Source organism: Aythya marila (genome assembly GCF_965140915.1).
Source record: "Aythya marila genome assembly, chromosome: 1".
Taxonomy (NCBI): domain Eukaryota; kingdom Metazoa; phylum Chordata; class Aves; order Anseriformes; family Anatidae; genus Aythya; species Aythya marila.
Genome location: NC_139042.1, coordinates 132,733,306 through 132,746,022, shown reverse-complemented (window position 1 = coordinate 132,746,022; position 12,717 = coordinate 132,733,306). Strand labels below are relative to the sequence as shown.

Here is a 12,717-nt window from a genome sequence, read left to right as displayed (position 1 = left end):
AAAAAATTTGCACACTATCACATATATAGCAAAACCAATAGAAATGGCCATAAATTTGCCATTTAAGGCCTACATTAAAAAAAAAATCCCATATTGTTCATTTAAATTCAATTTAATTTTATTTAAACCAATACTTAATGAATGATCTTTTTCACTTTGGGAAAAACTCAAGGGTCTGCTTCACAGGCTTCTTTTGTAAGCCTTTCCATTTTTCTATGCATTATACTTGTGTTATTTCAAAACAAGTCAGTATTCACAGAAATCTCCACAGGCTGATGTTGGAATGTCATTTTTTTCATTAAAACATAAGCTGTTTCAATCAGAACTCAGATAGAGCTGGTCTTGATTATTTTTTGAAGTAAAACATAATTTCATCTCCTGCACCATGGTGAGAATTCATGAAGTTTGTATTATGCATTCTCTTTAATACCCCGGATTAAAGCAAAAGTAAGAAGAATCTGTAAATTATTTATTTGTTTATTTATTTTATTTATTTTTGAAAAGAGGCTCTCAGGATGTTTAGTTAGGAGAGGGGCATTGAAGTAGCATTGCCTGGGAGACCCAGAAAATATACGTTCAGTTGTGCCCCCTCCCCCCCCCCCCAAGGGCGGTTTGTGGGGTCGGAAGCTCTGTGACTGCGCGGCGTCCGCTTCGAGGAGGAGGAGGAGGCCCACAGAAAGTCGGGTCCCTGCCCGGTGTCGCAGCCTCCCTACGGCCCTCTGGCCCCGGGCGGCCGCAGCCGCTATTTCTTCGACGTCCGAGGCGCTGGGCGTCCGGTGGGCAGCTGCCGGCCCCGGTGGCTACCTCCGCGGAGGCGGCCGAGCTCGGCGATGCGCCTTCCCCCTCAGCTAGTCCTTCCCCATTGGCGCGGAGCTGACCGCCTCCTCGCAGCGGGGCTTTGCGGTAGGAAACGCCGAGCCGCGAGGCTACAGGGGCCGCCGGGTCGAAACGAGTGGCGGCGGCACGGCCGCGGGCGGCGGCGCCCCCTCGCGGCGAGCTGAGAGGAGGGTTAGGTGCTTCTACCCAGCTCCTCGCCCTCAGAAGCCTCAGACCTACACTTGGGTATTTCTGCAGAAGACCACAGCACGCGCAGGGACGCTAGCTCATCGCCACCCCTCTGGGCCTTGGAGGTCTCAACCCTTATGCGTGTTATTTTTAATATTTGTGTGAAAACGCTAACCACAGTCTGGGCTGACAGCCACAAGCTGAAGAAACACCTGCAGCCAGGTGATACTGAGGTGTGTGATATGTAAGTAAACAACTAAATACACAGATAAATTGCTCACTTGATCTATAGATCAGTCATTAGATGGCATTTTCTTCTACGTCATTCGTTAATCACTAATGCAGCTTCACCAGTTAAACATTTAAAAAGTTATTTTTCTCCCTCTCCTTGATCTCTTTTTTTATGCCAGTGCAGGTGGCACATTCTCACAGGGAGCTACTTTTTTTTTTCCAAAATATCTAAAATTGTGTTATGGATTTTTATTTTTAGCTTTTGAGACTGCATTTGTAAGGCTTTGGAAAACAAAAATGTAGCCTTTGACTTATTAAAATAGTCATGTTCTTTTATTTGGCAAAGGGGGCAGAATTCCAGCTTTTTAAAACTTTCTCATTCTTTTTCCTGATGCACAGGTGAAAAAGTACATAGCAATTGAAAGCATCAGAATCTATTTTTTCTTATAGCTTATTTCTCTCAGAAAAGGGGTTTGCCTTCCTTGTTTTACTTGAAATGCGAGAGGAAGGTTATGTTCCAACTCCATCTAGTTTTTTTTGTTTGTTTGTTTTTTGAAGGAGAATGAGTGAGAAGAAGCTAAAGGTCTTTTTACTCTTTACTTACTTTGTTTCTTCTTCCATGGGAGAAGAAAAACAGTGACAGAACATTTCTTCCTACACAGTCTATTTCAAGTTATTTGCCATTTTCTTTGAGAAGAAGGGGTTTAGAGAGCACAGAACCGGAATAAATCCCCTCCAAAAGTGCAATTTTTTCCCCAAATATTTCCCTTCTGTGAGACAGATGTAAGATAGCAAACAACATTAAAAATGTTTGCTTTTAAAAGTACTCATAGGAATAGTAGGAGTGTTTTTTTCTTAGGTTTTCGAGTAACTTTATCCTCCCCTGAAGTGTCTGCTGTTTTGTGGAAGTTGTTTCACTTTTTTAGTAAAAATCTGCAAACTGAAATGTTATTTCAACAGAAGCAAAAATAAAAGTGAGAAACTTGGCAGAAAGAAAAAAATAATTCTGCCAACCATCTTCCATAGTTACATGAAGTGAAAAACGGAGTCATTGCTGGGGCTGCTGTCTCTTGCTCAAGTGACATCTGGTCTGGATGAGGAAATTCACATAATCAGCACATAGAGTGTAAATCGGGTGTCCTACATGCTCTTTTTGTCATTGAGATCTAAATAAGGCTGTGAAGAAAGTCTTTGGTCACTGCGTAAAACCTCTGTTCCAGGACTGTCCAGGTCAGCTCTGGACGTGTAGTCATCCAAGACAGAAAAAGTAGCTCCCTGTGGGCATGTGCCACCTTCACAGGAATAAAGAAGAGATCAAGGAGAGGGAGTAGCAAAATGGGAATTTAATGTTTGCCCATCAGCACCATCAGAGGTATGACAAAGAGTAGAGCAGAGACTGAGGCTCTTCATGCCTCTGTTCCAGAAGGGCAATCGTATATTTTTAGAGGTAATAATTTTTCAGTCTGCTGCAACACTAATAAAACTATAGATTGTTAAATATTTGAAGGTGAAGCTTTCTGCAAGCGGATTGCTCTGATATCTCCTTAATCAGTTTCCAAGCTGGGTGATGTCATGCTCTGTGTTTCTAATCTATAGACCAGAGCATGCCGTTATGTTTAAAGTCATATGAGGATGTTATGGCAGAAAACTGCCACATTGCTATTATGTAGCTAACAGTTCTCTAGGAAATCTTAATTTACAAAAAGTCCTGGTTTCACCATCCTAAAGGATCCAGTGTCTTCCTGAGCTTCTCAAACCCCAACCTTCTACATTACAGTAGAGAACTGAGACTCAGAATTTTCTTTTCCTGATGGAATCTTTACTTTCCTATAATTCCTGTTATGACCTAGGATAAAGCATGTCTCCCACTCATCTGTGTCATCCATCAATGGAAGTATAAGCTTTCCTGGGTAATTGCTAGAGAACTTAGTTGACTTTTAAGTTCTAAATAACTTGCACTTTGCTGCTTTTCCTTCTGTGTAGCAGGGAAGGGTGCAGCTCCACACTCAGTTATCACAGAATCACAGAATTTTCTAGGTTGGAAGAGACCTCAAGATCATCGAGTCCAACCTCCAACCTAACGCTAACAGCCCTCCACTAAACCATATCCCTAAGCTCTACATCTAAGCGTCTTTTGAAGACTTCCAGGGATGGTGACTCCACCACTTCCCTGGGCAGCCCGTTCCAATGCCTCACAACCCTTTCAGTGAAGAAGTTCTTCCTAACATCTAACCTAAAACTCCCCTGGCTCAACTTAAGCCCATTCCCCCTCGTCCTGTCACCAGGCATGTGGGAGAACAGGCCAACCCCCACCTCGCTACAGCCTCCCTTGAGGTACCTATAGAGAGCGATAAGGTCACCCCTGAGCCTCCTCTTCTCCAGGCTGAACAAGCCCAGCTCCCTCAGCCGCTCCTCGTAGGACTTGTTCTCCAGGCCCCTCACCAGCTTTGTCGCCCTTCTCTGCACCCGCTCAAGCACCTCGATGTCCTTCTTGTAGCGAGGGGCCCAAAACTGAACACAGTACTCGAGGTGCGGTTTCCTGATTCTGCCTGGTGAACTTGTTAAAGAGTTTCCAGACTGGGTGTTGTCATGCCCTGATTATTGCTCTGTAGACCAAGCATACACTCATATATATTTAAAGCCATATGAGGAAGATACAGCAGAAAATTTCTACGGGAAAGTATTGGTAGGAATACCTATTAATGTTTCATTAACTGTAAAACATGCATTAGGGTCTTCTCCAGTTTTAGTGGCTTCATTGAGATCTGTTGGAAGACTTGAGCATGAGGCAGTGATCTCACAGTCCGTTGCTGTCTCTGACCTGGAGCTGGGCAGCAGACTGTCCACTTGACAGCGATCAAATTTTATTGGTCTCCATTGGACCTGCAGTCTGTGGGCTGACTGTGCTGCTAGGCTTCACATAAAAGTTAATCTAGAAGGCTTCACATAAAAGCTAAACTAGTCAAGTGGTATGCTTTCCTGGATACGTTTTGTGAGTCAAAAGGCTGCTGCCCTGCTCCTTGCATATCAAGTTGCTATTAATCCCCTATAATTCCAGGCACATAAATCAAGAAGCTTTCCTGAGCTACCTCTACAATTAGTAGAGGAAGATCCCTCCTGAGGGTAATTCAATTTGTAAGTAAGGCGCAGTACATCTTCAGAGCACAGTTTGGCTCACGTAAGTGGTTCAGATGAGGTGGAATCTGATCATTGCGTCTACTTTCTTCCCCAATAGAAATGCCAGTGAAGTCTGTTGCATCTGGGTCACACAGTGTCAGGAATGATAATTGCTGAAGAAAATCAGACTGTAGACATACGAGACAAGGAATGACAAAAATCTGATCAGTCCTTCCAGTGCTAAAGGACAGTGAGGCCAATGCGGACCTGCCAACATGACCTTATTCTGGCAAGCACTGCTTGCTGAGTCAACAGTGGCTCATATCTCCTCTAGTGCTAGCCAGGAAGTGCTGCTGGTACCCCGTCTTCCCCTTCCTCAGCTGCGGTCATTCCATAGCAATATCACACTTCACTCCCCACAAAAGAATTCTGCTCCACAAACCTCCATCTGTAGCAGACTTCTTTTTTTTTTTTTTTTTTTTTTTTTTCTTTCTTTCTTTTTTTTTTTCTTCTTAAGCTGAGTTTTGGAGTAGTGGGGATATGTAGGTTAGGGGGAGGGCAGGATGCCACAGCACTGCCATAGTCACTCAGACTGTAGACCTAACCCCTCTGCAGCAACAGATACTGAGCTCATGGGCCGTGCAGCCACCTGTACCAGTCTGTACCCCCACAGCACTTCCTCTTGTGGGCTGACTAGCAAGTATTTTGACATCCTTCAGCCTTCATCTGTATTTCTGCAGTGTGATGTTTCTATTTGTCAACCAAACAGGTAATTAGAAATACTCTCGCAAATTGCATTGATCTAAAAATGTACTTGATTCTGGTTTCAGAAATTCCAGATGAAGGCATCCTAGTCTCCACAGGGAGGCAGCAGAATACCTGTTAATTTGCTTCAAACTTTGGTGCTTTTTTCCTTTTTTTTTTTTTTTTTTCCTTTTTCTTTTAAAGAAATCTTTTATCTAGTACATATATATTGTTTGGACAAGAGATTAAGTTTTAAGAGTTTTAAGTTCAGCGGGAATTTTTTTTTTCCTTGCCAAGACAAAGATTGCCAAGGTCAACATTCCCCTTATTTCCCACTGAGCTGCCACCAAAATGATTTACAAGTTACATAAGAGCCATTTTTGAAAGAAATATGCATTTAATTAGAAACTAAAAATCATGGTGTCTAACTGAGACAGTATAATTAAAGTTTTGTCAATATTTCCATTATTTGGGGGGATTTATCACCCCAGGAAAAGAAAGCATTCTAGTCTGCTGAAAGTTGCAATTTTATGCCTTGATACTATAAATATAATTACTATTAAAAAAAATAGGATTGTCTATAATATAGGAAATAATAATGCTATAAAGCCCAGCATTTCCAAACCAGGTATTCAAATGTCATGGAACAAACACTCCTCCCTTTCAATTTACATGATTGTCTTAAATATCACGACACTTTAAAGAAAATAGATGTAAGGTTCTTTTTGTTTGTCTTCTGGCTTATAAGATTTTATAATTTATATTTTCAAGGTGTTTCTCTGCAAGAACAGGGATTAAAAACTTGCTTCTGTTTACTTTCTTCTAAATGGAAGTTCAGATTTTTGCATACTCAAAGGATCCCAGAAGCTGGGTTTTGGAAAAAAAATGCAAATATAGAAGGACCCACGTCTTCACCAAATTCAACTACATTTAACTTTTCTGGACTGCCTGCATTCTTAGAGCAGTTTGCTAGAAATCAGAGGAGAAATGCTTTAAATAAAATAAAAGCAGAATGGAAAAGCCAGGAAGATTTAGACTGTGTTTTTTTTGCTTCAGTCAAAAGCAGTTGAATTTAATTTTGTCCTTCAGAGAAATGACGAATTCTTTTTTTTTTTTTTTTTTTTGAATGCAAGAAAATTCATCATATATAACTATTAGCTTTATCTACAGAAGACAAATCTTGTTGCTAGGAGCAGATTTATTTCTTTAATACTGTTCCAAAATAGGTATCGGCCCACCTCTGACGTTCATTTCACAGAAGACATTTCAAGTAAGCTTTCTCAAATCCTTTGCAGCACCATGTATTTGCAAAACACTCTTCTCACGGAAGAAGTCAATTAAGTGATCCAGTGCAACAAATTCTACATTCCTGGTAAGACTAGTTGTTGTTTTTTTTTTCTCACGCATTCACTGGGTCAACATCTCATTTTTGGGAGATAGGAAAGGAAGATCTTGCTCTCTTCGTGGTCTCAGCTGAGATTCTTCTCACATCATTTTGATCCAACACAGCACTAGATTTATCTTTTTTCAACCCCCAGCTACTTGAGAAAGACAAGGATGAATATTTTATATTTTTTGTCCTTCATAAAATTCCATTGAAAGTAAAAGCCTTAAATATTGTAGTATATTTTTATCACATACAGAGATTTTCTTTATATCCTTTTCAACACCACAATTCAAAACTGATCTATGTGAAAAGCTTTCAGACTTTTGATAAAAACACACTTATTTAGGAAACATTAAACCAAAGTGCTTGCCAGGGCCTTGAGAATGGTAATAGGCCTGGTCATGCCCAGGTGGCACATGGGCATTAATGGCCCCAGCTGGCCTCGCTTGGAACCCCCCCACGCACCCCAGCCTGAGCTACATGGCAGAAAACCTGAGGGTGAAAAGCTGCAGAACTGATTACCGAAGCTGTAAGCCATCTTGTCCCTCTGAAATACAGGTAGAGGTAAATGATAGCAATTCAAAGCCACTGATGCTGTAAAGCTGTGGTGTGCAACTGCCTTTTTTTTCCATCATGAGAGTAGCTTTTGCTGCTTTGGAGATGCTTCATTCCCCATGCCAGCAGTTATGCAGAGCTATAGGAAAGGGTTGGATGCCTCAGGGTGAGATGGAGTGTGTGGTGTTAGGTGAGATCCACAGGAGAGCTACAGCTCTGTGATCAGTCATAAACAGGACCTTAAAGCTTGGGCATAGCCTAGCAGCATTTGGAAAGATGCCCTGGAACACAGTTGATTCCTGCAGAAGTGCACCTGCCAAATTGCATCCTGTCAGTCACACTCCATGACCCTGTGAGTGCTTAAGGTCTGAGCTACTGAGGTCCCAAACCCTGGTGAGGCTTGTTCAGGCTTTGCACTGTAGCATCCCTAGGGAGAGAGGGGGCAATCCACTGCCTCTGTTCGGAGGCTTTGATGAAGCTATGATACCATGGTTTAGCCTGAAGAACACCATGAAGGTGTAGAGGATGTGAGCTTTCCTGAAGCTTTCATTCCTCCTATGGATAACTGATTATCTTTACAGGGCTACTGTGAGGAAGAATGCATTACTGACTCTGAAGCACCAGAACTACAGGGATGTCCTGTTAGTACTGTCACCAGGTAATTTATTATTTGTCTTTCCTTCTGGGCTGCCTTATCTCTTGTATTTGGAATGGTATTATCATGCCAAGTTCTCCTGCTGTTTGCAATGATATTTTTAAAAATGGTGTTTTAATTAAAGAATAAATCCAAAGAGCTGTTGCGCGGGATCACTGTGTTCCAGCAGTAACAGGGAGCCAAAAAACTGACAATAGGGTATCACTGAAGATTTTTGTGATATCTTCTGTAAAATAAGTGGCTTCAAATGATTTGATTTTGGCTCAAGAAATGGCAACTCATCTGCCTTTAAAGTTAACTGATCTATTTTTCACATAATTGCTGCAGCATTTACGTTCTCTGCCATCCCTTTCACTTCAGATGCAGCCACATTTCAGTAGTATATGAAGTTATTCCTATATATAGCATGAAAAACATTTGGGGATCTTTCCAGTGAATAAGTCCCAGATACATGTCAGGTATCAGTCCAGCACCTCATAGTAGGCATCACAGTCAAGAGCACAGATTTGGAGCATTTTTGGCTTCAAGCTCAAAGCTGAACCTACAATTTGGCCAGGATGTTTGAATATTAGACGTGCTGAGCAGAAAAAGCAAGCTTGTCTGTATCTTTGTTATGGCAATGAGTTCCTCACCCTGGATTAATTGCAGTTTCCAGTGAGGTTGACAGTTCTACCCATTTCCATAGGAAAGGAAATATCAAAGAGTAGGCTCAAAGGAAGCCTTTCCAGGAAAGTAGGATTTGCCATACCTATCAGGTCAGATATCCTGTTCCTAGCAGCTGTCAGGACATGAGATGTTTCAAAGGAAGTTGGATAAGTTTACCTAGCCAAAACATGACTGACTAATGCTGAAGAGAACTGAGGTAAGCATTGCTTTAGGTGGTACAGGACTCAGCTTTCTGCCTGGCACATAAAATCTGATTATGTCTGGCTTTATAGGCTTTACAGCTGTAAAGTTATTGGCAATCATATTATGACTTCTACAGTTTTGCCAGCTCTTATCATTGTCCATTTCAATTACCTGCTCAGCATCTGCTATGCTTTCTCAAAGGTTTTACAACCAAAGTAGGATAAAACTTAATGGGGAGGCACCATATAATTTTTTTGTGATCAGTTGCATGATTATTCTGCAATGGGTCCTGAATTTTTGGAACAGATGGTAAGTGGGCAGAGAGCTGGAAGCCTTAGGACCACCTAGCTTCAGCTGCTTTCCTGCCCAGTGAATTACAAGATGAGGCCTTCCTTAACATTTTTAAAAGTGCCATATACTAGAGACACCACCAGTTCTTTTGCCATTCATTGAAATGTCTGTTGACTTCAGGGGACAGACATCTTAAATTAACCTTTACTGAGTGCAACACTGAAGCTGTACAACACAAAATACTTTGTCCATTCTTTCAACATGTTTAGTCTTTTGAAAACTTTAGCTGATGGCAGAATTTGTCATCCAGAGCAAATGGACTTGAGATTTTCTAAATTCTCTAAAAATCAAGAATTTACTTCCTTCTCGTCTGCCTTTCCCTCCTCCTTGGAAATCATAGGCATATGGTGTTGTACACTAGTGTTACTTCCTTGCTTCTAGGAATGGATTGGCTAGAAATTCAGCTGGTAATTTAGTCATACTTATGTCTAATTATCTTTACAGGAAAAAGAGTCTTGGAAACAGTAGGCAAGTGAAACAGAGAAACAGAAACTTATTTAATTCCTTCCTAAACTTTTGTCTTTTTTTTTTTTTTTTTTTTTTTTCTGAAGTGTTAGGCACAGTAAAGGGAGAATGTTTATTTGAAATTTTGTTGAGAAAAGGTGAAAGACTAAACAGTCTTTGTTCTTCTAAGTCATTTCATTTTTTAAATTGAATGCTCCTTCTCTAAGTCTCTGGAGACATCATATCCTTTAAAATATAGGAAAATCAATAGAAACAACGGTTCCAGCTCAGCTTCCCCCGAATTTGATCAAGTACATTCAAATATTAAGTGATAAATGGGCTAATTTACACATCTGCAAAACTAGCATTCACATTTTACTGACTCCCAACAGTGTCATGAGCTTTAATTAATAGTTGTAAAGCACTGCCATTTCTCTGAATGAAAGGTAGAACTTCTTACATTAGAAAATATGTAGATGTATCTTCTGCTGTGTTTGTGACAGCTGTCTAGAGGACTAATAGCTTTGCAGATTTACTGCTGTGCTCTGCTGCTTTCTGCTAGCCTGCATTATTTATTTATTTATTTATTTAAAGTTTGATACTGGTGACTTTCAGAGACTGAGACTAATCCTAAATTTGTATTCAGCTGAAAGACACCTCTTAACTGTTCAAGGCATTTTCCTTGCATTTTAATACCTGTAACTCAAACTGTGTCAAATTAATTCAAAGTGTACCACATTATTCAGGAGACGGGTGGTTTTCAAGTAGGTATGAAAACACATTATCTGAACTCCCTGCAGTATCATTGAGACAACACAGTGCAGAAGTAAAATCTGTTCTAACTGCAGCATCACCAGGATGATCAACCAGAGCCTAGCTGCAGAACCAAGTCTGCATGAACTGGCACTTCTACAAATAGTTTTAAGAACAAGCTGGTTGCAGTGACAAATCAACAAAACATTTGTGCAGTTCTTATCTGGAGGCAATTTCTAATGCTGATTGTGTTTATATATGTTACCTCCTGGAAAACTTAAAACTGCCCAGAATGTTTCAATGAGATCACCAATCCTAATTAAAGATCACGATGAGAATATCTTACAAAGGATTTTTTTTTTATTATTTATTTTTTAACTCCCAGCCCGCTGTTCCACTCTGTCACTCTCTAACTTATTATTTTGGTATAAGACCATCCCTTTTTTGGGGGGGGTGGAAGGGAAAGGGATTGGAGTGAAAGTATGGCCTTAAGTTCAACAGCAATAATCTGAAGCCTGATCAAGTACTTATGAATTTTGGGATTTGCTGTTTGGAGTGTTCCAGATTTACTATTGTTCACTTCTTCCAAAAACAACATAAAAAAACATTTTCCTACCATTGGTTTAAAAACTAAAGAGAGAGAGATTAAAAAAATGTGATTGCCTTGGCCATCCTGAAAGTGTCAAATCCCCCCACTCACTTACCGCTATTGTATTTTTTTCTGAAACCGAGGAAGTCGCCACAGCTCAGCGGCTGAGCCCTAAATAATCCACTGCAATGTACCATGCCTTACTCCAAATGGACTTGATGGTGTCCTGAGGCTGACAAAGACAGAGCTGTCAAGTGCTGGCAGGGTGAGAAACCACCAGGTAGGCTTTTGAGTTTTCTCAATCTGTAATTCTATCAGATATATCAGTGTTATTTATGGATCAGACCAGGGTATCCTGGGCCTATGCAACTAACAAGTGAATTATTGCACTTGCATTAGACTATGAATTCTGGAAACATCAACTAAAGCAATTAATTCAAAGTTGCATTATACATTCTTTATTGTTCTATTGATCTCAAATATCTGAGACTGCCAATTACAGCCATCTCTGCTTTAATCATTTTTATTTGCATTGGCAGTATAACGCTCAAGACTATAGGAGCTCATCTCGCTAAAGTGCTTGTTTTTCTCCTGACCTTTCCTTATGATAGCAACTTTATGCTCAAATGCAGTTCTCTGGCAAGTGATGCAAACCAGAAATAAGTCTGTCTCAATCCAGATGGTGATATGCATTTTGATGATTCCTTTAGTCAATTTCAAGGAAAAGGATAATGTTTGATATACTTTTTTTAACCAGCACATCTTATCTGGATAACTAGAAAGCAATCCTGCAAATACTAACTCAGTGTCAGTGCTGGAGCAGGGAGCAGTACAGTACCAGTGAAGCACAGAAAAGCATAGACTGGTCTGTGGAGCTCTAATAACTGAAAAATAAGTTGCACCACAGCAGGTCAGCAACACGTTGCAGTCACCATCATTCTGTAATTCTGCTTTTAAATTGTTTCATCTTCCTTTGAGAATTATGACAGAAAACTCTGCAGAAACCTTTTGTGAGTTATATGTGACAGCAAAAACATTCCAAGAGAGATAAAAATCTCGTTGTCGAATTTAATCACTGTATCCTAGAAGGCAGTGAATGATGCCTCTGTGGAATGCTTTATGTTATGAAATGAAATTACAAATAGTACCTGAGAGTATGCATGAAGGAAAAAGGACAAATACAGCATAGCTTCACAGTTCTTCTATATGAAAGACTGGCTGAGGGGTTGGAATCCCTTTAGGGTAATGCAGTTTGAATCCTCCTGTACCTCAGGACCTGTTCAGCCCCTCTCATCGCTGCCATTCCTATAGTGGGGGACAATTGCTCCTGTAGGGTGGTCTTTTACTCTAAGGGCTTCCTGTTGACAAAGCAGTAGTGTCACAACTCTGTGCCAGCCTTCTTCACGGACAGAAGCAATCCACAGAAGAGAAACTGTAAGACATTGGTAAGGCACCCTGCAAACCCTCTGTTTTCTTTGAGTGGAAGCAGTTGGAAGCCAATGCAGTGATGGGTAGCCTTCATTTGTTAAGGGTGCTTCCCAGGAGCCCTACAGTGCCTTGGTAGAGGACAAGTGCTGCAGCCATTCAGTGTCCTCCTTCACCTCCCCAGGAAAGGGCTGAGGTTCAGCCTCAGTGCTGCCATGGTGGCCTAGGTTAGTCTTGTCCACGTAATCCATTCGTACAACTGAAATGGAGGGGAATGGAAGGGGGAAAATAATTGTAGACATTTTAAGGCAGAGAATGAAAGATTGGCTTAATAAACAGAGTTGTACCATAATATTGTAATATATCCAAAGGGTCTCAACGCCTCCTTTGTGCTGCCACCCACGAAGTTTTAGGGACAGCTTTGTTTGTAGCTGTGTGGTGCAATCTGCAGACCAAATGAAGGTTGTGCCATTCCATTGAAATCTTGTTTCATGACTTGAAATTACATCTTCTGTTTGACATTAGACCACATTTGTACTTCCTGATTATTTTTTTTCTGTTGGCATTTCAAGAATTAGATGGTGTTTCTGAATAAAAGAAAATCCATCCATC

General features: G+C 40.7%; 1 protein-coding gene across 4 annotated transcripts in view; it reads left to right on the top strand.

Moving 5' to 3' along the window:
• Positions 1-12,717, top strand: part of SCUBE1 (signal peptide, CUB domain and EGF like domain containing 1) — a 281,424-nt gene that overhangs the window by 23,532 nt on the left and 245,175 nt on the right. Inside the window, exons 4-6 of one of the 4 annotated variants that reach the window (XM_082751773.1) lie at positions 6,393-6,469; positions 7,621-7,697; positions 10,828-10,960. The gene's annotated coding sequence lies outside the window, so the exon portion shown is untranslated. Of the gene's footprint in view, positions 1-6,323; positions 6,470-7,620; positions 7,698-10,823; positions 10,961-12,717 lie in introns of all 4 variants that reach the window. The other 3 variants (XM_082751774.1, XM_082751775.1, XM_082751767.1) reach the window with 3 other exon arrangements.